Raw genomic sequence first — 23415 nt, forward strand, 5'->3', positions numbered from 1 at the left:
AAAATGTTGTATATATATATATGTGTATATATATATATATATATATATATATATATATATATATATATATATATATATATATATATACACACATATACATATATACAACATGCTAACATCAAACTATTAAAAATCAAGTAGAGTACACTACTTGTGTGGCTATTTGAGAGACTGTTAATGATTCTGCCCATGAAGAGAGTTTCAAATTAGACACTTTATAGAGAATAGTCCGCGAGAAAACTCACTAGGTTTTAAAACAGAGCAATGGGGTCAAAGTTAATATTAAAATGAGGACAGACGAGCTGAACACCCACTCTAAGAATACAGTTGGGATGAATCCAGCTTTGTAGAGTAATGCAACAAATCTGAGCCAGCAAATCATGCAAATCAGCAACAGATTGAACAAAGAAGAGAAGAAAGACGCATGACGTGCCCAAAGCAGCCCACCAGCGCAGTCTCAGCCCATGCAACTTCCATTAGATGGACAGAGACTTGAAAGCCTGAAGGACAAGACGGGAAGTTTTATGGATGTAAAATGTGAAATGAAATGACTGCCAGCCTCTTCATCTGTCTCCTCATCAGCTAGAGAAAGATTTCCAAGCTCTTCTTCTGTCATTCTTAACACCTGAGGGAAACTCAGGACAGCCACGCACAGAACAATTACACTCTGAGATGAGCGGAGATCTCCTGCAGCCTCTTCCCTATTTACCTACAGGAAATGAAAGACTGAAGAGAGATGAAGTGATGTGACATCGGAAAGCCTGATGCTGCTTCACGTTTGTGAAAAAAAACAGTGACAGTGTGACAAATCGGCTCATAAGAACATGATCTCCTTAATGTCTCGATGTTTTCTCACAGATTTAGAAGATTTGGTGGATTAGATTTGGTGGATTAGTAAAAAAACAAAAAAAAAAAAAACAAAGTGCAAATGGAGACTTTTCATTGAAGTCAACATGAAGACCACTGGTGGCATATTTCAGAGTCGAATAGGATATTTAGCGTTTAAAACAACTAATATCTTCCATTGAGAACAGTGTTGTTTTTGTTAAATAAATCTAAAACTATTAATATTAAATTTCATTCATTGAAATAAAGCTGAAATAAAATAGAAATATTAGATAGAAAACTTAAACTTAAATTAAAAAAAAATGTGAAATGTTGCCTTGTCAACTAGCTGAAATAAAATAAGTTATGTAGTAAACTAATATGAAAATCTGTTAACTGTATTAGTTAACATTTACTAATGCATTATTAAAATCAAAAGTTGCATGTGTTAACAATAGTTAATATACTATGAACTAATATGAACATTTTTATTAACAGTAAAACATGAACAATAAATGCTGTAAAATAATGCTTTTCATTGTTAGTTCATGTTAGCTAATGCATTAACTAATTAACCTTATTGTAAACTGGATGTAACGATTCACTCAACTCACGATTCAATTTGATTCACGATTTTGATTTCACGATTCGATTTTCTCACGACTTTTTTTTAACAAAATGAGATTAAAAGACATTATATACAGTAAATTAACAAGTGTCGTTTTATTAGGCTATTGCTGCACGTTTCTTTGTGAAATTGAAATGTAACAAAACTAAATTGAAATTTTAAAACAAACCCCAAATCAAACAAGTAAGTTACACACAAATAAAATAAATCTCTTAATATGAACAAACTAAGGTCTTTGCTGCTTCTGTAAAGATACACGCATAAGCCTCCATTGAATAAATATAGCCAAAATCCGTCAAAATCCCACCAAAATCCGTTGCCATGACTTATCGCGAGAGGCAAAAGGTTACGTTTTAGCCGCATAACATTGGTTAATGGAAACGCCGTCATTTCGCAATACTTTTTTTTTCAATACTTAAATAACAGACTTTAGTTCTGTTAAACTATACTGCATAAAAGATGCAGCATACATGCAGCATGAGTTTTTAATCTAAATTAGACTGTATAATTTAGAAATTTGAAGCAAAAACAGAATGGTCTGACTTTAGTTCTGTTAAACTATACTGCATAAAACATATCTGAACGAAAGAGCAGACGCGCTGAATGAGACGCAGATTCACTTTCTGACAGCAGGTGGCGCTCATGGAACAGCAGTGAACAAGGTTACCGCTGTAAACAAAGCAGCGCTGCGCTTATGAACACTATTTTAATATGCATCATTCAGAGGCAAGATGAAAAGAAAATACCACGTAAACTTTTCTAAAGATATTCAGTACCCCCTCAGACATACATTCATATAAACTCCTACTCCAATTGTATCGTGATTTGTTTGGCATCTCAACCGATTTGAATCGTCACATATTTGAATCGATTTTCGTCCGGCTCGCGGTTAATCGTTACATCCCTAACTGCTACCCTTAAACTTAATTTTTAAAAAGACAAATTTTTAAAAAGTTTAAATTAAAACATTTAAACATTTAAAATGAAAACTGAAAATTCAAATTCAAAATATTAATAAATACTATAATAGTGTATATATATATAACATTAAAACAACACTGATTGACAATTAATTGGATGGTATACATTGTCTTTATATGTCAGGTGGTTGAAAAATAAATAAGAAAGTCATAATAAACATAAGTGAAATAAGCCGAAAGAAAAGTTATAAGATGCTAAAAGATTATAAAAGCAAACATTTACTTTAAAAAAAAAAAAACTGTTAAATTAAATCAAATCCATTTTATGTTGACTTTAAAGTCTCCTGCTTCTCAAATGTCTCTCCTGATGTGAAAAATAAACAGTAATCTCACATATTTCTCCTCTAGGGTTTCAAAAAGTATCTCAAAGTGTGCTATCAAAAGCCAGAAATCTCAATATGAACTCAAACATTTCTCAACAAATGATCTGAGCTGCTTTTATGTCATTGACTCACGTATGTCTGTTTATTTCTCCTGATGAATTTTAGATGAGACATCTGAGACAAAGTTGATAATTAAATGAACAACAACTGAGAACTAAGAGCCATGAAACAGCAACGTCCCTGGGATTTGATGACATTTTGCTAAACAGACAGACGGTGTTATTAAAAATGATAGATTATAGTCCAATGACTAAAACGAGAAGTCTGACGAATGCGAATACTTTCAATACAAAGGGGAAATGATTCGTTATGCTTTGCTGACAGTCACACAATGGGTGCGGTGGAAGAAAACAAAACATGAAAAGTCCTTGCTGATTGTCATGACATGTCATTTAAGTCACAATGCCGTTTTTCTCTGTAATAGGGCCTGTGATGTAAAGTGAGATCTGCGTAGGTTGGAAAGTGTTGCGCTGAATTGGCTACAATAACAAGTCAAGTTCTTTTCAATAACGAGAAGTTCTTCCACGGTCACATACAGATAAGATTGACGGTTTAGCGCAGTGAGTCACTGTGGGTTATTTCTGAAACTGGTAAGAATCCATAGCCAGCGGAGTCCCTGCAATCCCCTACTGCTCTTTAAACCAACCCTACGCTCCCGAAGACTCTCTAAATCACTTCAAAAAAGTCCTCAGATAATTGTGGGATTTTATACCATTAGAGTGCATTAATTCAGTTTCACTGCTACAAGCGCTGATATTAAATGGAAAATGAACCAGGGGGCAGAAATGATAATGAAGGATATTATGTAGTCTGAATGGAATTTTAGGGCACACCGGCAAAACGCAACAGCCAGATCACGTTCCTCTCGGGGAGGAAGCTTACTTGGAAGCCGTTCCTGACATCACTGTGCGTCAGTGAGACTCGTACGGGTGTCCTTGTGAGGCCTTTAGTTACGGTCTCACTACTGGTAGACACAGACACACCAAAATCAACGCTTTTTTCGATTCCAAGTAGGATTTGAGGAATGGCCTCAATAGCTCCAGCTGTAACTAACTACAATACCATTCAAATGTTTGGGATAAGAATACATAATACTTTCATGCATTTAATGGATCAAAAATGACAGTAAAGACATTTTTGATGTTTCGAAAGATTTCTATTTAAAATAAATGATGTTCTTATTTATTCAACAAAGAATCCAGAAAAAAATGATCACAGTTTCCACAAAAATATGAAGCAGCATAACTGTTTTCAACAATGATAATGCTGAAAATTCAGCTTTGCATCACAGGAATAAATTATATACTTTCAAATATATTCAAATTCAAATGGTTACTTTAAATTGTAATAATATTTCCCAATTTTACGACATTTTTACTGTATTTTTTATCAAATAAATGCAGCCTTTGGGAGGCAGAAGAAGCTTCTTTGTTCAAAAACATTAACAAGTTTGACCAACCCCAAACATTCGAAATGATAGTTTACATCAACATGGGGCAAAAGCATTTTTCCATTGGCACATTCAGCTGTACATTTTTCAATATATTATAGTAGATTTATCAGTGCCTGTGTTTTTGGAGGGCTCAAGTGAAACAGACTTATATTGTCTGCTGACGTTGGCATCACAGGGAGAGCATGGAAAAAAGGCCATTGACAGCACTGTTTGCAGACTTCAAATCAGAACTTCTGTCTCTACAAACATAATGAGTACTAAGGGATGACATGCAATATTTGTACTTCAAAAAATGAATTTGTCACACACCGATGGACCACTCAGAATTAACTATAGTGACAAAAAGGCTGAAAGAAACAGTGACAAGTCACAGCACTTACTGTAAAACTTGCACTGTCCCTTTTAACCTAAAATCCTGTTGTTGACAAATGTTATGCATCACCTACCCAAATATGGATTATTCCCCACATTATTTCACAGTTCCGCTCATGAATATCTAGTTTACTTGCTCCTAATGCCTCAAACCAAACCCCCAATACCTTTCAAAGATTTGATGGCACTAACTTGACAAACTTAGGCAAATCCTGTGATTAGTTGTTCTTCAAAAGTGTTCAGTGCTGCAGTCCAGTAACTTTTAACACACAACTTTGTTGCCATGCAGACTGATAAAGACCTGTGCACACTTAATGCAGGAAGTTAGATAACAATTAATGCAATCTGATTGGAAACTGGCATGTTTGCAAGTGCTTTCCAGTTATGCGTGCAGTCAGACAGTCAGTGAACAGACTGTAAGAGGTACATTTGTGAGCTGTCTGACACTACTATGAACATAACAAAAATAAATTATGATGCATGGAGAAACAACATACAATACTATGTCTTTATAGGTTTGTTATTTTGATGCACAATCTCTCAAGTGTAATATTAAAAATGAACCAATATCCAGACAACTAAGTTGGAGTTTCAAATACAACCTGGCCAATCAGTATCTAAAATTTCCTGGGTTGCTGAGGGAATAACCTCATCATATAGAGCAACAGAGAAAGCTTTCTGGAGGACACTGTTTCATAAGTGTATACACCTAGGGCTGCACGATTAATAAAATATGATTGTCATGCACATTTTTTTAGTAATGCCGGTTCTGTAATCAGCAGTAAATCATCATCACGTGCTTTCAGATGGAGCAGCATTTACTACACAGAACCGTAGTTCACTGTACAAGTTATGCAAAAATAAATAAATAAATAAATAAAAAAATCGCAGACATCGCTCTCTGGCCTTTGGATGGAGATTTACTGCTGATCACAGAACCGTGCTTCACTGAAAGATACGCATGACAATCGCAGCCTCTGTCGAATCGCGATTTCGATTCCATTTCGATTTATCGTGCAGCCCAATATACACCTGGGACCCACTGCAACAGATCTACGCGGGATTAGAAACATCAAGTCAATTTTATTTATGTTATCTAACGTAGAATATTTATTATTTTAAACAAGATTCAACAACAGCTCAAGCCATGACAAGTCGAGAATATAAAGTAACTGTACTTTATTACCAAAATGTTATTTTTTTAGGAAGTATTATACTGTGAAACTGAAAATGTGCACACTACAAAGTTACATTTCCAAGAGAAGTCAAGACTTTTTACTTCTTACAGCTTCATTTAAACCTTCAAAGTGCACATTTCGCAGATCATCCAAACTTAGATCTTAAGAAAAAAAAACTTTTTTTGTTCTTCTCACCGAGCCAACAAGCCAATAAAATCACACTGTGATGTGAGCCAATGATATCCATTTCAAAGTAACTGCAATTGGCCACAACTAAGGTCATTTATCTTTGTGTAGACACATTTCATCAGTAGAGCCTTTGACCTAAAGCAATGTTATTGATTTATAATCATTATAAAAGATAGATGCACTCGACTTGAATTTCAGTGTACCATCCGGTATGTCCTACAGCCCTACTTTGGACATTGAAAAAAATTGTGATTAAACAAATTGTGCATAAGCTTACAACATTGAATTAAACATGAAATTTTGAAGTAGAAATAGTATTTTCTTCTAAAACATACTCCAATAATTACAACAGAAAAAAAGGTGCACCTTTTTGAAAGGCACAAATATGTACCAATATGGTCACCGTGATTTTGCTAAGTAAGAAATGTTCCTGGATCAACATCTGTGAAGTGAAGTGAAGTGACATGTGGCCAAGTATGCACACCCATCCAAGTGCACAAACACAGCAGTGAACACACACACACCGTGAACACACACCCGGAGCAGTGGGCAGCCATTTATGCTGTGGCTTCCGGGGAGCCTTGGATCAACACTACTGTTCAAAAATATAGACTAAACACAATCCCTACCCCTAAACCTAACCCTATACCATAATTTATTCCTAAAATCAGTGTGAAATGATAGCTGATTAACAAGGGTGTAGAAGCACCTAACCCTGATTGTAAGCCTAAAACATATTTCCTGAAATGTTATCCCTCAATTCTGATTGGTTAATTGGAATGTTGTTCCAGGATCAACAAGGATGTTGATCCAGGAATATATTTTATTTGTTGAAATCACGGTCACCGTACCAATACATACACTTTAGGTACTAAGAGGTGCATATTTACGCACCATTTAGGGGTAAATGATGTAATTCTTTCTGAAAGGGTTTTGCCCCAGTCACAGTTTTTGTACCTCTGAGAACTTACATTACTTTTGCTAAGCCAGACCAAACACCCTTATTCCAAAAACCCAGTCTTCCAAAAACATGTAAGCCAACCCAGTATTACTAAATCCAAACACACAAATCGATTGACAGGCAAGGAGGAACCTGTAATTGGTTACATTTTCTGATTCACTACACAAGAGATGCTTTTCGGCTGTTTCTAGAAACAGTACTTTTTATGCATTTATAGTTTAATGGTGTTTTTGCGTCGAACAGCTGGGAAAGGTGAAAGTTACTTCAGGTCACACTGCACCTATCAACAGCTCCTGAGCTCAGATCTACACTATCACAGAATGAGAAGAATAATGCCTCAAAATACAGGGAGATTTAAAATGGTTCTCTGTGAGGACACTAAAATTGGGTTCAGAATGGCATTTTACTCTATACTGCTTATGTTTTTGCATTATGTACTTCAAAATGTACTATATACAACCAGATAAAACAGTGTGTTATATTGTATCCCAGAATCCAGTGTGCTTAATTTGACCTTCCATTTCCAGATAGATGAATGAACTGGAAGTGATATTAACTGCAAATTCCTTCTTCGTTTATAATTTGATCTAGTGATGCACCAATATGGAAAATGTGGGAGATATTACATATCAATCTACATTTTGAGAGACTTAAAAAAAAAATGTATAAATAAAAATAAAAATGTAATTAAAAAAATAAAATAAGGCCTGCAATGAACCAATGGAATAAAAAAATTAGAGATGCACCGATTGCAATTTTCTTGGCCGATTCCGATTTTTTTGTTAGTGTGATCTGCCGATACCGATTTTTGCCGATTCCGATTTTCTTTCTAAGAAATATAATTGACAGCATATACAAACAAAAATCTACTTTTCTTCAATGCAAAGTTTTATTTTCATAAAAAAAACACAAGTAAAAAAAGTCAGTAATAAAATAAGAACAAATAAAAAACATGGCAAACAACTGCACAAATAAATGCAATAGAATATTGAGAGCTATGAAACTAAGTTTTTCAGGTTAAGTAAGTTTTTATTCAGTTAAGAAATACTACAGAAATTAAAGTAATCAAATGTAAAATAACACATCCAGTGTTATTTTACATTTGATTACTTTACCCTTTAACGGTCACCCATCCCCTCTGTGGGACGCCTAAGTTTACTTCACTATATTACAATTATATCCTAATCTAATCATGACAAACTATATATCGTTGGAACGTTTACAAAAACATTGGTAAAATATCTATGTAGGAAAAGTAATAGATTAATTTATGACAAGAGTGCACCTCAAAAATCTACATCATAACAGGAGTTCTGACCTTTGTCAAAAAAAGTCTGTTGCCTTTTTCTCTATCACACTTTAGAAATCATCAGAAATTATATTATCAATTGAAAATTTTAAATCTCAAAATTCATCCTTTGAAACCCATTTTAAAATCAAACATTGCATTACCATGAAAATGGTATATCAATATCATGTTACAAAATGTTTTCGTTCATGAATTTAAAATAATTAAGTTTGGATCGTGCACTTTCACGTCTATGTTCAAAAATGTGAGTGACAGTTAAAGGGTTAATTTCTGTAGTCTTCATTGTAAAAATTAAATACAGATTAATGCTTACCATTAAAGTTATAAAACGTATTCAGTCAAGAGCAGAAAATTATTTTCTTTGTCTTTTGTTCTTTGATTAACATGACAGACAGCAGCAGGAATATTGGACTGCGGTCCTTTTAAGAGTTTATCCACGGACCCAATATACTGTTACACAACATGCGTTCTCTTTCTCAACTATTTAACGTTCCAAAACTGACTGTGTTTAACTGGATACTCGCCAAGACGGGCATTTTGACATAATTTTGTATGTATTTGAACGTTTTAGCTCAGTTAGCCACTCATTTTGGTATTTGTGGCTCACAAGCTGTTTGAGACTGAGCGCGGCTTGTGCGATCCACTAATATAAATCAGTGGTGGTGCGCAAGTGTTTGGTATAAGCGCGAAACCTGCGGGAATGACTAAAATAATGCGCAATACAAGCACTATTTAACCGGAGCGAATCAGACGTGTGTGAGAGAGAAGGGGTCGTCGGAGACAAGAGAGCGAGAATGCGCGGCTGACGTTATTGCCTGTGCCGCTGGTAACAAAACGGATCGGCTCGAAATCGGAAAGAAGTGAGACGGACCGACCGATCACCGATCCGGGCCGCTCATGAGGAAAATCGTCGGATTCCGATCCCTGGCCGATCGATCGGTGCATCTCTAAAAAAAAAATGACACATGCCAATGGTAAACTGCATTTAATAATAATTTAATGGAAAATATATATTTCACAAATACAGAAAATATATAAACATTTTAGATAGAGTAAATATTTTATTTGTTTTTAACAATAGGTAGGCCATAAAAGTGTGGGGTTGATTTATCAGAAATGAAATGAAATGAAATGCCTATTATAAAGACCACTACTGATGACTGCCAATATATTATATTGGTCTGTTGCCCAAAAGTCAAGGCATTTATACCAAAAATTTGTTAAAAATGGCAAAATGACCATTATTATTTTCAATATTATAATTGGACACCATTCTCAGGCTTAAACATGCATTAGGTCTCAATGACAATGTAGCAAACGATTGTTGGAAATGTTTATAGTTGCATGCTACTCCACATACTATTTGCAAAAATTCAGAGCAGCTTTTGTCTCACACTTTTGTGACTTTCACAGACCATACAGATTTGCCAAATGAAACTAGATGGAACAAGCAAAATGTTGAAATATAACTGCTAGAGTGACTTGATATCAAAGATTGCAAATGATTAAATGGTAAGACTAACAATCGTTGCAGTTCCTGATGGATGATGGGTAAATCTGAAAGAAACAAAAAAAAGAGTCTGAAAACAGCAGCCGGCAAACCTCCAAAAAGGACTGCACAAAGACAGATCGCTGTGCTGTTCTGTGCTGTGCTGTGATGTGCTTCAAAGCCCAATAAACTTGGCCTTAGAAACTGATCAGAGACAAACGAGACTAAACCGCAAAAGACAAAACAACCCAGAATTCCTCAATGGAGCGTGACTGTCAAAACCTGATGCATTATTTCAAAGAAACGAATGCTGGAAAAACTGATGCAGGATTTTCCATTCCGTGCAGCTCAAAAATGCAACTCCCTCTCACAGATGGCACTGGGTAATGATAGCTTTGTGGAACGATCTTCTCTGGATTGTAATCAACACATCAGGTTTAGTGTTTGAAATTCGTCGGCTGCAACCAAACACAGAATAAACAACGTGAAATCACAGACGCTAATGCCTCAAGACATTTGAAGAGAAGGTTTTTCACTAATAATTACTCCTGACAACACATGAAACGTCTGGGATATTTATCTTGCGAGCAACTTGTTTACATATGTGACATGTATGTGAATGTACTATAATTAGGCCACTTGCAGATGATACATGCAGTGAAGGTATCATTATATACAGTGGGTATAGAAAATAATCACCCCCCTTTCAAATAATGACATTTTGTTACTCAGTGCAACTTATAACATCCAAGTGAAAGATAAAACACCAACATGTCAGAAAAAAATTAATAAAAAAAACAGAATCACTGAGTTGGAAAAAGGATCACCCCCTCCTAAAAATGACTTGTAAACTCAAAAGAGCTTTTCTGGAGCATTTCAGTCCTTGGTAGTGCAACTGAAGTAAACAATCAACTATAGGTGGCAAGTAGGGCTGGAAAATTTTTCTGATTTTATCGATTAATTCGAATTTAATGTTTTGCCACGATTTAATTTTTTTTAAATCGAGGAATCGCGATTTTAAATAGAAATATTACCAAACGTCAGAACTAGACACTTTGACAATATGCCGGTGATAACAGTAAAGAGAAAATAACGATCCAACCGCATGTCGACGCACGCAAACTTGAAAGCCGCATTTTTTAAATGCCGTTTTAATGTATGAGACACTGCAAGAGACGCCAGCGCAACAGTCAAACGCATCCATGCTTACATAGCAAAAACAATGGAAAAGCTGCACAATCGAATAAAAAAAACCTGTAAAGAACTACTACTGTATGTCTGATATTTCATGTTTGCATCATGGTGACAGGCTGCTGTTCATTGTTTTCACAGAACATTTATTATTAATAGTCTACTGGTGTTATACCGTCAGAAGTCAGAAAGAGCTTTATTACCAAGTATGTTTACACACACACAAGGAATTTGACTTGGTGACAGGAGCTTCCAGTGCAGAAGAAAGTATGGAAATAGTGCAAACTAGTGCAGCAGACATAGGAATTACACAGTAGAGATGGAGTATAACACTAATATAAGTAAAACTAAAAATTAAATAATGCACTATATACAGAAGTAGAAATATAGAGAAATGTAACTGTTTAAATGAATGTACAGATATATTTACAAGTGTGCAGTTTACAAATGTAAAATTTACCATTTTCATGGTAATGCAATGTTTGATTTTAAAATGGGTTTCAAAGGATGAATTTTGAGATTTAAAATTTTCAATTGATAATATAATTTCTGATGATTTCTAAAGTGTGATAGAGAAAAAGGCAACAAAGACTTTTTTTGACAAAGGTCAGAACTCCTGTTATGATGTAGATTTTTGAGGTGCACTCTTGTCATAAATTAATCTATTACTTTTCCTACATAGATATTTTACCAATGTTTTTGTAAATGTTCCAACGATATATAGTTTGTCATGATTAGATTAGGATATAATTGTAATATAGTGAAGTAAACTTAGGCGTCCCACAGAGGGGATGGGTGACCGTTAAAGGGTAAAGTAATCAAATGTAAAATAACACTGGATGTGTTATTTTACATTTGATTACTTTACCCTTTAACGGTCACCCATCCCCTCTGTGGGACGCCTAAGTTTACTTCACTATATTACAATTATATCCTAATCTAATCATGACAAACTATATATCGTTGGAACGTTTACAAAAACATTGGTAAAATATCTATGTAGGAAAAGTAATAGATTAATTTATGACAAGAGTGCACCTCAAAAATCTACATCATAACAGGAGTTCTGACCTTTGTCAAAAAAAGTCTTTGTTGCCTTTTTCTCTATCACACTTTAGAAATCATCAGAAATTATATTATCAATTGAAAATTTTAAATCTCAAAATTCATCCTTTGAAACCCATTTTAAAATCAAACATTGCATTACCATGAAAATGGTATATCAATATCATGTTACAAAATGTTTTCGTTCATGAATTTAAAATAATTAAGTTTGGATCGTGCACTTTCACGTCTATGTTCAAAAATGTGAGTGACAGTTAAAGGGTTAATTTCTGTAGTCTTCATTGTAAAAATTAAATACAGATTAATGCTTACCATTAAAGTTATAAAACGTATTCAGTCAAGAGCAGAAATTGATTTTCTTTGTCTTTTGTTCTTTAACATGACAGACAGCAGCAGGAATATTGGACTGCGGTCCTTTTAAGAGTTTATCCACGGACCCAATATACTGTTACACAACATGCGTTCTCTTTCTCAACTATTTAACGTTCCAAAACTGACTGTGTTTAACTGGATACTCGCCAAGACGGGCATTTTGACATAATTTTGTATGTATTTGAACGTTTTAGCTCAGTTAGCCACTCATTTTGGTATTTGTGGCTCACAAGCTGTTTGAGACTGAGCGCGGCTTGTGCGATCCACTAATATAAATCAGTGGTGGTGCGCAAGTGTTTGGTATAAGCGCGAAACCTGCGGGAATGACTAAAATAATGCGCAATACAAGCACTATTTAACCGGAGCGAATCAGACGTGTGTGAGAGAGAAGGGGTCGTCGGAGACAAGAGAGCGAGAATGCGCGGCTGACGTTATTGCCTGTGCCGCTGGTAACAAAACGGATCGGCTCGAAATCGGAAAGAAGTGAGACGGACCGACCGATCACCGATCCGGGCCGCTCATGAGGAAAATCGTCGGATTCCGATCCCTGGCCGATCGATCGGTGCATCTCTAAAAAAAAAATGACACATGCCAATGGTAAACTGCATTTAATAATAATTTAATGGAAAATATATATTTCACAAATACAGAAAATATATAAACATTTTAGATAGAGTAAATATTTTATTTGTTTTTAACAATAGGTAGGCCATAAAAGTGTGGGGTTGATTTATCAGAAATGAAATGAAATGAAATGCCTATTATAAAGACCACTACTGATGACTGCCAATATATTATATTGGTCTGTTGCCCAAAAGTCAAGGCATTTATACCAAAAATTTGTTAAAAATGGCAAAATGACCATTATTATTTTCAATATTATAATTGGACACCATTCTCAGGCTTAAACATGCATTAGGTCTCAATGACAATGTAGCAAACGATTGTTGGAAATGTTTATAGTTGCATGCTACTCCACATACTATTTGCAAAAATTCAGAGCAGCTTTTGTCTCACACTTTTGTGACTTTCACAGACCATACAGATTTGCCAAATGAAACTAGATGGAACAAGCAAAATGTTGAAATATAACTGCTAGAGTGACTTGATATCAAAGATTGCAAATGATTAAATGGTAAGACTAACAATCGTTGCAGTTCCTGATGGATGATGGGTAAATCTGAAAGAAACAAAAAAAAGAGTCTGAAAACAGCAGCCGGCAAACCTCCAAAAAGGACTGCACAAAGACAGATCGCTGTGCTGTTCTGTGCTGTGCTGTGATGTGCTTCAAAGCCCAATAAACTTGGCCTTAGAAACTGATCAGAGACAAACGAGACTAAACCGCAAAAGACAAAACAACCCAGAATTCCTCAATGGAGCGTGACTGTCAAAACCTGATGCATTATTTCAAAGAAACGAATGCTGGAAAAACTGATGCAGGATTTTCCATTCCGTGCAGCTCAAAAATGCAACTCCCTCTCACAGATGGCACTGGGTAATGATAGCTTTGTGGAACGATCTTCTCTGGATTGTAATCAACACATCAGGTTTAGTGTTTGAAATTCGTCGGCTGCAACCAAACACAGAATAAACAACGTGAAATCACAGACGCTAATGCCTCAAGACATTTGAAGAGAAGGTTTTTCACTAATAATTACTCCTGACAACACATGAAACGTCTGGGATATTTATCTTGCGAGCAACTTGTTTACATATGTGACATGTATGTGAATGTACTATAATTAGGCCACTTGCAGATGATACATGCAGTGAAGGTATCATTATATACAGTGGGTATAGAAAATAATCACCCCCCTTTCAAATAATGACATTTTGTTACTCAGTGCAACTTATAACATCCAAGTGAAAGATAAAACACCAACATGTCAGAAAAAAATTAATAAAAAAAACAGAATCACTGAGTTGGAAAAAGGATCACCCCCTCCTAAAAATGACTTGTAAACTCAAAAGAGCTTTTCTGGAGCATTTCAGTCCTTGGTAGTGCAACTGAAGTAAACAATCAACTATAGGTGGCAAGTAGGGCTGGAAAATTTTTCTGATTTTATCGATTAATTCGAATTTAATGTTTTGCCACGATTTAATTTTTTTTAAATCGAGGAATCGCGATTTTAAATAGAAATATTACCAAACGTCAGAACTAGACACTTTGACAATATGCCGGTGATAACAGTAAAGAGAAAATAACGATCCAACCGCATGTCGACGCACGCAAACTTGAAAGCCGCATTTTTTAAATGCCGTTTTAATGTATGAGACACTGCAAGAGACGCCAGCGCAACAGTCAAACGCATCCATGCTTACATAGCAAAAACAATGGAAAAGCTGCACAATCGAATAAAAAAAACCTGTAAAGAACTACTACTGTATGTCTGATATTTCATGTTTGCATCATGGTGACAGGCTGCTGTTCATTGTTTTCACAGAACATTTATTATTAATAGTCTACTGGTGTTATACCGTCAGAAGTCAGAAAGAGCTTTATTACCAAGTATGTTTACACACACACAAGGAATTTGACTTGGTGACAGGAGCTTCCAGTGCAGAAGAAAGTATGGAAATAGTGCAAACTAGTGCAGCAGACATAGGAATTACACAGTAGAGATGGAGTATAACACTAATATAAGTAAAACTAAAAATTAAATAATGCACTATATACAGAAGTAGAAATATAGAGAAATGTAACTGTTTAAATGAATGTACAGATATATTTACAAGTGTGCAGTTTACAAATGTAAAATTTTTGGATTCTATGTATAAAGTCAGTCAATTTGAATTTGAATTACATTGACTGTTGAGAATTTTTGAAGCATTTTCATTGTAGCCTATTATTTCTGAACATATAGCATGTATAAGACAAGTTTGTACAGGATGTAGTTGTAGTTCACGCATCTTTTCTGCAAAGATATTTAACAAGTGATTTGTTTAACATTGACATCATTTTGACAACTTCATGTGTGGAGGGAATGTCTTGGAATAGAATTTTCTTCAACTAGAGGGTTTATAAAGAAAAAGTTATTTGAATCATGTTGAAGTTACATTTTTAAGTTGACTAGTTAAAAATTGTAAAAAAAAAAAAATAAAAAAAAAAATCGAGAATCAGTCAAACGTTCTGAGAAAAAAAAAAAAAGAGATTTTATTTTTTGCCTAATCGCCCAGCACTAGTGGCAAGGCAGTGTCAAGAGATCTCTGGGATAAAGTTGTGGACAGGCACAAGTCAAGAGATGGATACAAAAAAGCATTTCAAAGGCTTTATCAATGCCTAGAAGCACAGTGAAGTCTATTATTAAGAAGTGGAAGGTATTTGGTGAAACACAGACCCTCCCTGGATCAGGACGTCGTTCCAAACTGGATGAAAGAGCCGGAGGAAACTGGTCAGAAAGGTGACCTAGAGACCGAAAGCAACTCTGAAGCAGTTGCAGGAATTTATGACAAAGAGTAGTCACTGTGTGCATGTGACAACAATATCACAAATTCTCCACAAACGTGGCCTGTATGGGAGAGTTGCAAGAAAAAAACTGAGCTTTGCCAAAACGCACCTTGAAGGCCACATGAGACTAAAATGTAATTATTTGGCCTCCAAAAACCAAACGATATGTCTGGCGAAAATCCAATACAGCTCACCATCCAAATAACAGCATTCCTACAGTACAGCATGGAGGTGGTGATATCCTGTTATGGGGTGTTTCTCTGGAGCAGAGACTGGAGCACCTGAAAAATGGATGGGGCAAAATACCTTCCCAACATGACAAAGACCCAAAGCACACAGAAAAACTGAGCACACAGTGGTTGAAGGAGAAAAAGGTGAATGTCCTTGCATGGCCTAGTCAGAGCCTAGACTTAAACCCCATTGAAAATCTGTGGAATGACTTGAAGACTGCAGTCCACAAACGCTCACCATCAAATTGAACTGAACTTGAGCAGTTCTGCAAAGAAGAGTGGGCAAATACTGCAAAGTCTAGATGTGCAATTTTAACTTGAGATTTGGAACCAATTTACAATGGTGTAAAAAATGACTTTAGAAAGATGACAGCATCATTGTTATTTTTACACAGAGATTGGTAGGTCAAATCTGTTGACTTTAGCAATCTTAGTTTAATTACAGTGGGGCAAAAAAGTATTTAGTCAGCCACCAATTGTGCAAGTTCTCCCACTTAAAAAGATGAGAGAGGCCTGTAATTTTCATCATAGGTATACCTCAACTATGAGAGACAAAATGAGGGAAAAAAAATCCAGAAAATCACATTGTAGGATTTTTAAAGAATTAATTGGTAAATTCCTCGGTAAAATAAGTATTTGGTCACCTACAAACAAGCAAGATTTCTGGCTCTCACAGACCTGTAACTTCTTCTTTAAGAGGCTCCTCTGTCCTCCACTCGTTACCTGTATTAATGGCATCTGTTTGAACTCATTATCAGTATAAAAGACACCTGTCCACAACCTCAAACAGTCACACTCCAAACTCCACCATGGCCAAGACCAAAATTGTAGACCTCCACCAGGCTGGGAAGACTGAATCTGCAATAGGTAAGCAGCTTAGTGTGAAGAAATCAACTGTGGGAGCAATTATTAGAAAATGGAAGACATACAAGACCACTGATAATCTCCCTCGATCTGGGGCTCCACGCAAGATCTCACCCCGTGGGGTCAAAATGATCACAAGAACTGTGAGCAAAAATCCCAGAACCACACGGGGGAACCTAGTGAATGACCTGCAGAGAGCTGGGACCAAAGTAACAAAGGCTACCATCAGTAACACACTGCACCGCCAGGGACTCAAATCCTGCAGTGACAGACGTGTCCCCCTGCTTAAGCCAGTACATGTCCAGGCCCATCTGAAGTTTGCTAGAGAGCATTTGGATGATCCAGAAAAGGATTGGGAGAATGTCATATGGTCAGATGAAACCAAAATAGAACTTTTTGGTAAAAACTCAACTTGACCAGAAGAGGATTGGGAGAATGTCATATGGTCAGATGAAACCAAAATAGAACTTTTTGGTAAAAACTCAACTTGTCGTGTTTGGAGGAGAAAGAATGCTGAGTTGCATCCAAAGAACACCATACCTACTGTGAAGCATGGGGGTGGAAACATCATGCTTTGTTATCAATGCCTAGAAGCACAGTGAAGTCTATTATTAAGAAGTGGAAGGTATTTGGTGAAACACAGACCCTCCCTGGATCAGGACGTCGTTCCAAACTGGATGAAAGAGCCGGAGGAAACTGGTCAGAAAGGCGACCTAGAGACCGAAAGCAACTCTGAAGCAGTTGCAGGAATTTATGACAAAGAGTAGTCACTGTGTGCATGTGACAACAATATCACAAATTCTCCACAAACGTGGCCTGTATGGGAGAGTTGCAAGAAAAAAACTGAGCTTTGCCAAAACGCACCTTGAAGGCCACATGAGACTAAAATGTAATTATTTGGCCTCCAAAAACCAAACGATATGTCTGGCGAAAATCCAATACAGCTCACCATCCAAATAACAGCATTCCTACAGTACAGCATGGAGGTGGTGATATCCTGTTATGGGGTGTTTCTCTGGAGCAGAGACTGGAGCACCTGAAAAATGGATGGGGCAAAATACCTTCCCAACATGACAAAGACCCAAAGCACACAGAAAAACTGAGCACACAGTGGTTGAAGGAGAAAAAGGTGAATGTCCTTGCATGGCCTAGTCAGAGCCTAGACTTAAACCCCATTGAAAATCTGTGGAATGACTTGAAGACTGCAGTCCACAAACGCTCACCATCAAATTGAACTGAACTTGAGCAGTTCTGCAAAGAAGAGTGGGCAAATACTGCAAAGTCTAGATGTGCAATTTTAACTTGAGATTTGGAACCAATTTACAATGGTGTAAAAAATGACTTTAGAAAGATGACAGCATCATTGTTATTTTTACACAGAGATTGGTAGGTCAAATCTGTTGACTTTAGCAATCTTAGTTTAATTACAGTGGGGCAAAAAAGTATTTAGTCAGCCACCAATTATCGTGAGATTTTGAGTGAAAACCTCCTTCCATCAGCAAGGGCATTGAAGATGAAACGTGGCTGGGTCTTTCAGCATGACAATGATCCCAAACACACCGCCCGGGCAACGAAGGAGTGGCTTCGTAAGAAGCATTTCAAGGTCCTGGAGTGGCCTCCAGATCTCAACCCCATAGAAAATCTTTGGAGGGAGTTGAAAATCCGTGTTGCCCAGCGACAGCCCCAAAACATTACTGCTCTAGAGGAGATCTGCATGGAGGAATGGGCCAAAATACCAGCAACAGTGTGTGAAAACCTTGTGAAGACTTACAGAAAACGTTTGACCTCTGTCATTGCCAACAAAGGGTATATAACAAAGTATTGAGATGAAATTTTGTTATTGACCAAATACTTATTTTCCACCATAATTTGCCAATAAATTCTTTAAAAATCCTACAATGTGATTTTCTGGATTTTTTTTTCTCATTTTGTCTCCCATAGTTGAGGTATACCTATGATGAAAATTACAGGCCTCTCTCATCTTTTTAAGTGGGAGAACTTGCACAATTGGTGGCTGACTAAATGCTTTTTTTCCCCACTGTATATGCCAACAGTGACCGTTCAAAAATGGAAAAAAGCACTTGTGTTTTTTTGCCTCAAGTTTGCATGCCTGTAACTTAAGAAGTATTGTTAATCTCCATTTAGATTCTGGTTCTTAACAAACTTTCCTTTTGGTATCTTCATTTTAGAGGCCCTCAATAATTCAATCCCAGAGTTTTGAAGATCTTAATGCGGCTCCATGAGTAAACTGGACAATTGAATACATTTTCAGTGGTCAAAAACCAAATGTGGGTCATTTCGCATTCAGCTGATATACTTTTTTCTTTTAAAGAGTAATATCTGAAGAACAAATAATGTTGAAACTAGAAATTTATCTTGTGATTTTCTATCAAAACAATTGCATAGAACATACCTGTCTGAGTGCCATAAATATTATTTTTCCAAAGTTTGCATGCCTGTAACTTTAAAAGCATTCAAGATATTTTAATAGGGCTGGGTAAAAAATAACGATATCTCGATTTTAATCGATTCTCATTTTTACGGAACGATATTGATTCTTAAATCCCAAGAATCGATTAGTCTAGCCTGTTTTCAGTTAATGGATGCAACATTGAAGCACACCTCTCATCCAATAAATCGCAATAAGCATTGTGCGTTGGTACTTGAAACAAAGTCTCAGATTTCAATTTATGCCCATTGTATTGCAGTATTCAAACAATAAATGCCGTTTTGGCGCTGTTTAATGTGGAGTGATAGATCACTGTAGCGCCTCAGTTCAACAGACAGTTCAACAGCGCGAGGTGCACGTGAACTTATCATCTCCTCCACATTAATACCAGCTTCAGCACAAAATAAACATGACTAAACATCCGAAGGCAACTTAAAAGAAAAAGTACAACTTTACAATTCGTATCCTGTCCAATGTAATCGCTCAATCAGTGTTTCAGCCGCGAAAAGACGTCAGTATAACAGCTTGTAAACAATTAATGTAACTCACATTTACCTCAGAAAGCATATTTGGTGACCATAAACTCATTAGTCAGCCAAGTTAGAAAAATAAGCTGTAGAGAGGGGCATTTTGCTAAATATATGCACCATATAACATTCATTATAATTTTTTACTGATCTTTAATGTTTTATTTATGTTTGAATAAATCCGTCCAAGTTTTTATGACAGCCACTATTAAATGTGTATATTTAAAAAAAAAAACTAACTGAAGTAATTGCAACTTAATTATTATAAAAACCTAATTAAGTGCAATTTAAGCAGTTGTACAGCACAAATCAGTCAATTTTAACCTTCAATATTATAATGTAGTACCAACTGACTCTCATGTATATTTCACAGCATTAGTTGAGATTTTTTTTTCCTTAAGAAAATTTGGCATGTACTGTACCTAATATATATCTAAAATAATCGATATTGAATCTAATCGAATCGGTAATCGAATCGAAAGCTTGTGAATGAGAATCGAATCAAATCGTGAAATTTGTGTCAAAAAAACCCAGCCCTATATTTTAATATCCTTCTAGATTTTCATTCTTACTAAACTTTTCTTTTGAAATCTTAATTTTCAAGGCCCCATATAGTTCATTCCCATAGATATAGGGATTTCAAAGCAGCTCCATGTTCAAATTGTTGAATTTTTAGTTTCTTTGGTTGATTTGACACTGAATGACCCACCATTTACCCAGCAGCCAATACACAAGCTCCATCGCTGTACTTGTTTGTAACAGCTAAGTGCGTTTTGTAAGCAGTGCTCTCAAACTGCATGATAATTCATGCATTTCATGCATTCTCGGTTACACAGGAATGTCAAAGCAAAGCCAACGCCTTTTACAAGCAATGCAGCAGAGTGTGTGAATCACTGCTCTGGGTTAACAGTCCAGAGGGACTCTTCTCTACTGGCTTTAAATATCAATTTCTTGTCCAACACTCAACAATTAGGAAACCAAAAAGAATTAATCTGCGCTTGAGAAAGATAGTTTATGTCATTTCCTCAGTCTAAAGTTAATGACAGCACTTTTGTAACTTCCAAATAACTTTCTTTTTATACTAAATCACATATAATCTAAATTTATGTACATTAAATAATCTAAAACAAGATTTCTTTGTCAAAACTTTAGCCAAGAGAGAATTTCCAGGGAGACGGTATAATTGGTACAAGGTGCATGCAAAAAGATCATTATTAAAGGTTTTGGAGACGTCATTGTGCAGCTCTGAAGAAAAAGAAAAAAAAACACTCATGCAATGGATCAAACAGGTATTTCAAGAAGGTATTATATATTTACGTCACATACGCAGGAAGCATGACAAGGCGGATAACTTCTCAGAATGCTGTAATTGCTCCAGTCTTATTCAGAGACTGATTGTTGCTATTTTGCAATTTAAAAGATCAGGAAATTAGATAACCTGTAAACTTAAGCTTCCAAACAAACCTATGCTGCAAAATACAGACAAACAGAGTTTTTTGTTTTTTTGCTGAAATATTTCAAATGTGCAGTGTTGGAAGGCCTCCAGGAACGGGGCTGGGAACCACTGGTTTAAGGATATGGGTTTCTTCCATTCATTAACTGCCTTAGCAAATTCTATTAAGAATTAAATACAATTATTTTTTATGTAAAAATAAAATAAAACATAGTAAGAGAGGTTATTCATGTCTTAGTACTTACTGGTCACCAACTCACGAGGTACAGTAACAAAGAACCTGTGAGCAATTTGAATAAGCCATAAGACACTTCCTGAATACAAAACAATAGAACCAAATTCCTAACTGAACACGAGAAACTATTGTTTTGCACTTGTACTTCCAGACTTGGATTCATTTTTCAAGAACATTTCACAAGGTTTCTTGGTTTTGAATTATAAACAACGTTCAAAATAATGAAAATCAGTATTGTGTGACTTTGTCTGTGGTTAGTAGCCTAAATCTTGCTTTCTATACATGTGGTTCCTCTGTAGGACAAATTTGTGAACTTGAGGAGAACTGATTTCATACACTAAAAATCAGCTGATTCAGAGACATTGAGATGAAAATAGAAGTTATACAGAATGAAAAAGTTATTAGTGAGACCTAAGTGTCCAAATATGGGGTCAATGTATACACAAACATCTTCAGGTGACGTACCTCAATGTGATACTCTATGAGTAATGCAGCATTATAAACGATTAATTTAGATTGAATTATTATGCGGAAGAGATGCCCTGAAGATGAATATACAAGTTACCAAGAACTGTAAAATAAAAGTTAAGGTTTTACTTCAGAAAACCAATGTTCAAGTGGTTTTAATGTACCTACAAACCAAAAAACATCTAAAGAACCTGTAATGATACATCAATATCCTTCATCTTCAAAGAACCAGGTTCTTTCAACAGAACTAACAACCACTGCTGGATCTTCATATCTTCAAGTACTGTAGAAAATAAAGGCTCAGGTTTTAAGAACCTACAATGCAACAACAAGAACCTTCTTAAATCGCCAAAGAACCATATACACTCTTAAAAATAAAGTTTCCAAAAGGAGGTTTTTGCAGCAATGTCAGAACAACTATTTTGGGTTCCCCAAAGAACATTTCAGCAAAAAGATCATAAAAGAACAAATGTTTATTATTGTGAAGAACATTTCAATACACTAAAGAACCTTTGGATGCATGGATATTAAAGGTTCTTCATAGATGCCAATAAAAACATTTATTTTTAAGGGTGTTTCAACTCAAGTCCCCAATGGACCTAAAAAGCAAAGTGTCATTTGCCGAACATAACAACCACTAAGGAATCTTCTACAGGATAACATCATTATGAGCAAAGGCCTCTTTAAATGATGCACAAGTCCAACACATTTTAACTGATGTTACGTTTCAAGTCACCAAGCAAACACTGCACACGTCAATCGCTACCACAACAAGGAAACAAGATCCTCCAACCGTCTCAACTTGCCTGTTGGAAGAGAGACTCAGATGTCAACGTGCATGAGGCTAAATAAAGACTGACAGCAAAGAAACTCACCTGTGTGCCTTCACCGATGCCCAAAGAACTAGAAGAAACACTTGTTTTTGTCTACAAAAGACTGCTGAACATCTACACGCATTGGCTTGTTACTCCGAGAAAGAGATCATGAACGAATCCTTGTCTTGGATATAGTTATCAGCCCAATGCGTGGTTACATGCTGGTTTACAATGATGACACTGATTGTATGTGCAACCCAAGCCAATGATGTGTCACATACACACCCCCCTCTACCCCACCCACCACCCCCTTCCAAACCAGCAGATCTGGCTCCAACTCGCCGGAGGAGAAGACGAGGCTGCATGTGCAGCTCAGCTCGGCAATACACTGAACAACCTACTGAACCGTTGACAATGCGCTCTAATCCCATACAGCACTCATTCACTCCACTGTTTGTGCAAACTAAAGCAGCACCACACCTCTCTGAGGTTTAACCGGCCTGCAACACTTTTCAAGTGCTATTTGGATCA

At 36.0% G+C, this 23415-nt stretch overlaps 1 protein-coding gene across 1 annotated transcript in view; it reads right to left on the reverse strand.

The window, feature by feature from the left end:
- Positions 1-23128, reverse strand: part of LOC107588996 (cAMP-specific 3',5'-cyclic phosphodiesterase 4D-like) — a 218686-nt gene extending 195558 nt beyond the window's left edge. The window contains exon 1 of the mRNA XM_016277293.1: positions 22945-23128. The gene's annotated coding sequence lies outside the window, so the exon portion shown is untranslated. The remainder of the gene's footprint in view (positions 1-22944) is intronic.
- Positions 23129-23415: the final 287 nt, after the last annotated feature.

This window comes from Sinocyclocheilus grahami, unplaced genomic scaffold (assembly GCF_001515645.1).
Source record: "Sinocyclocheilus grahami isolate Dianchi unplaced genomic scaffold, SAMN03320097.WGS_v1.1 scaffold110.1, whole genome shotgun sequence".
Lineage (NCBI taxonomy): Eukaryota > Metazoa > Chordata > Actinopteri > Cypriniformes > Cyprinidae > Sinocyclocheilus > Sinocyclocheilus grahami.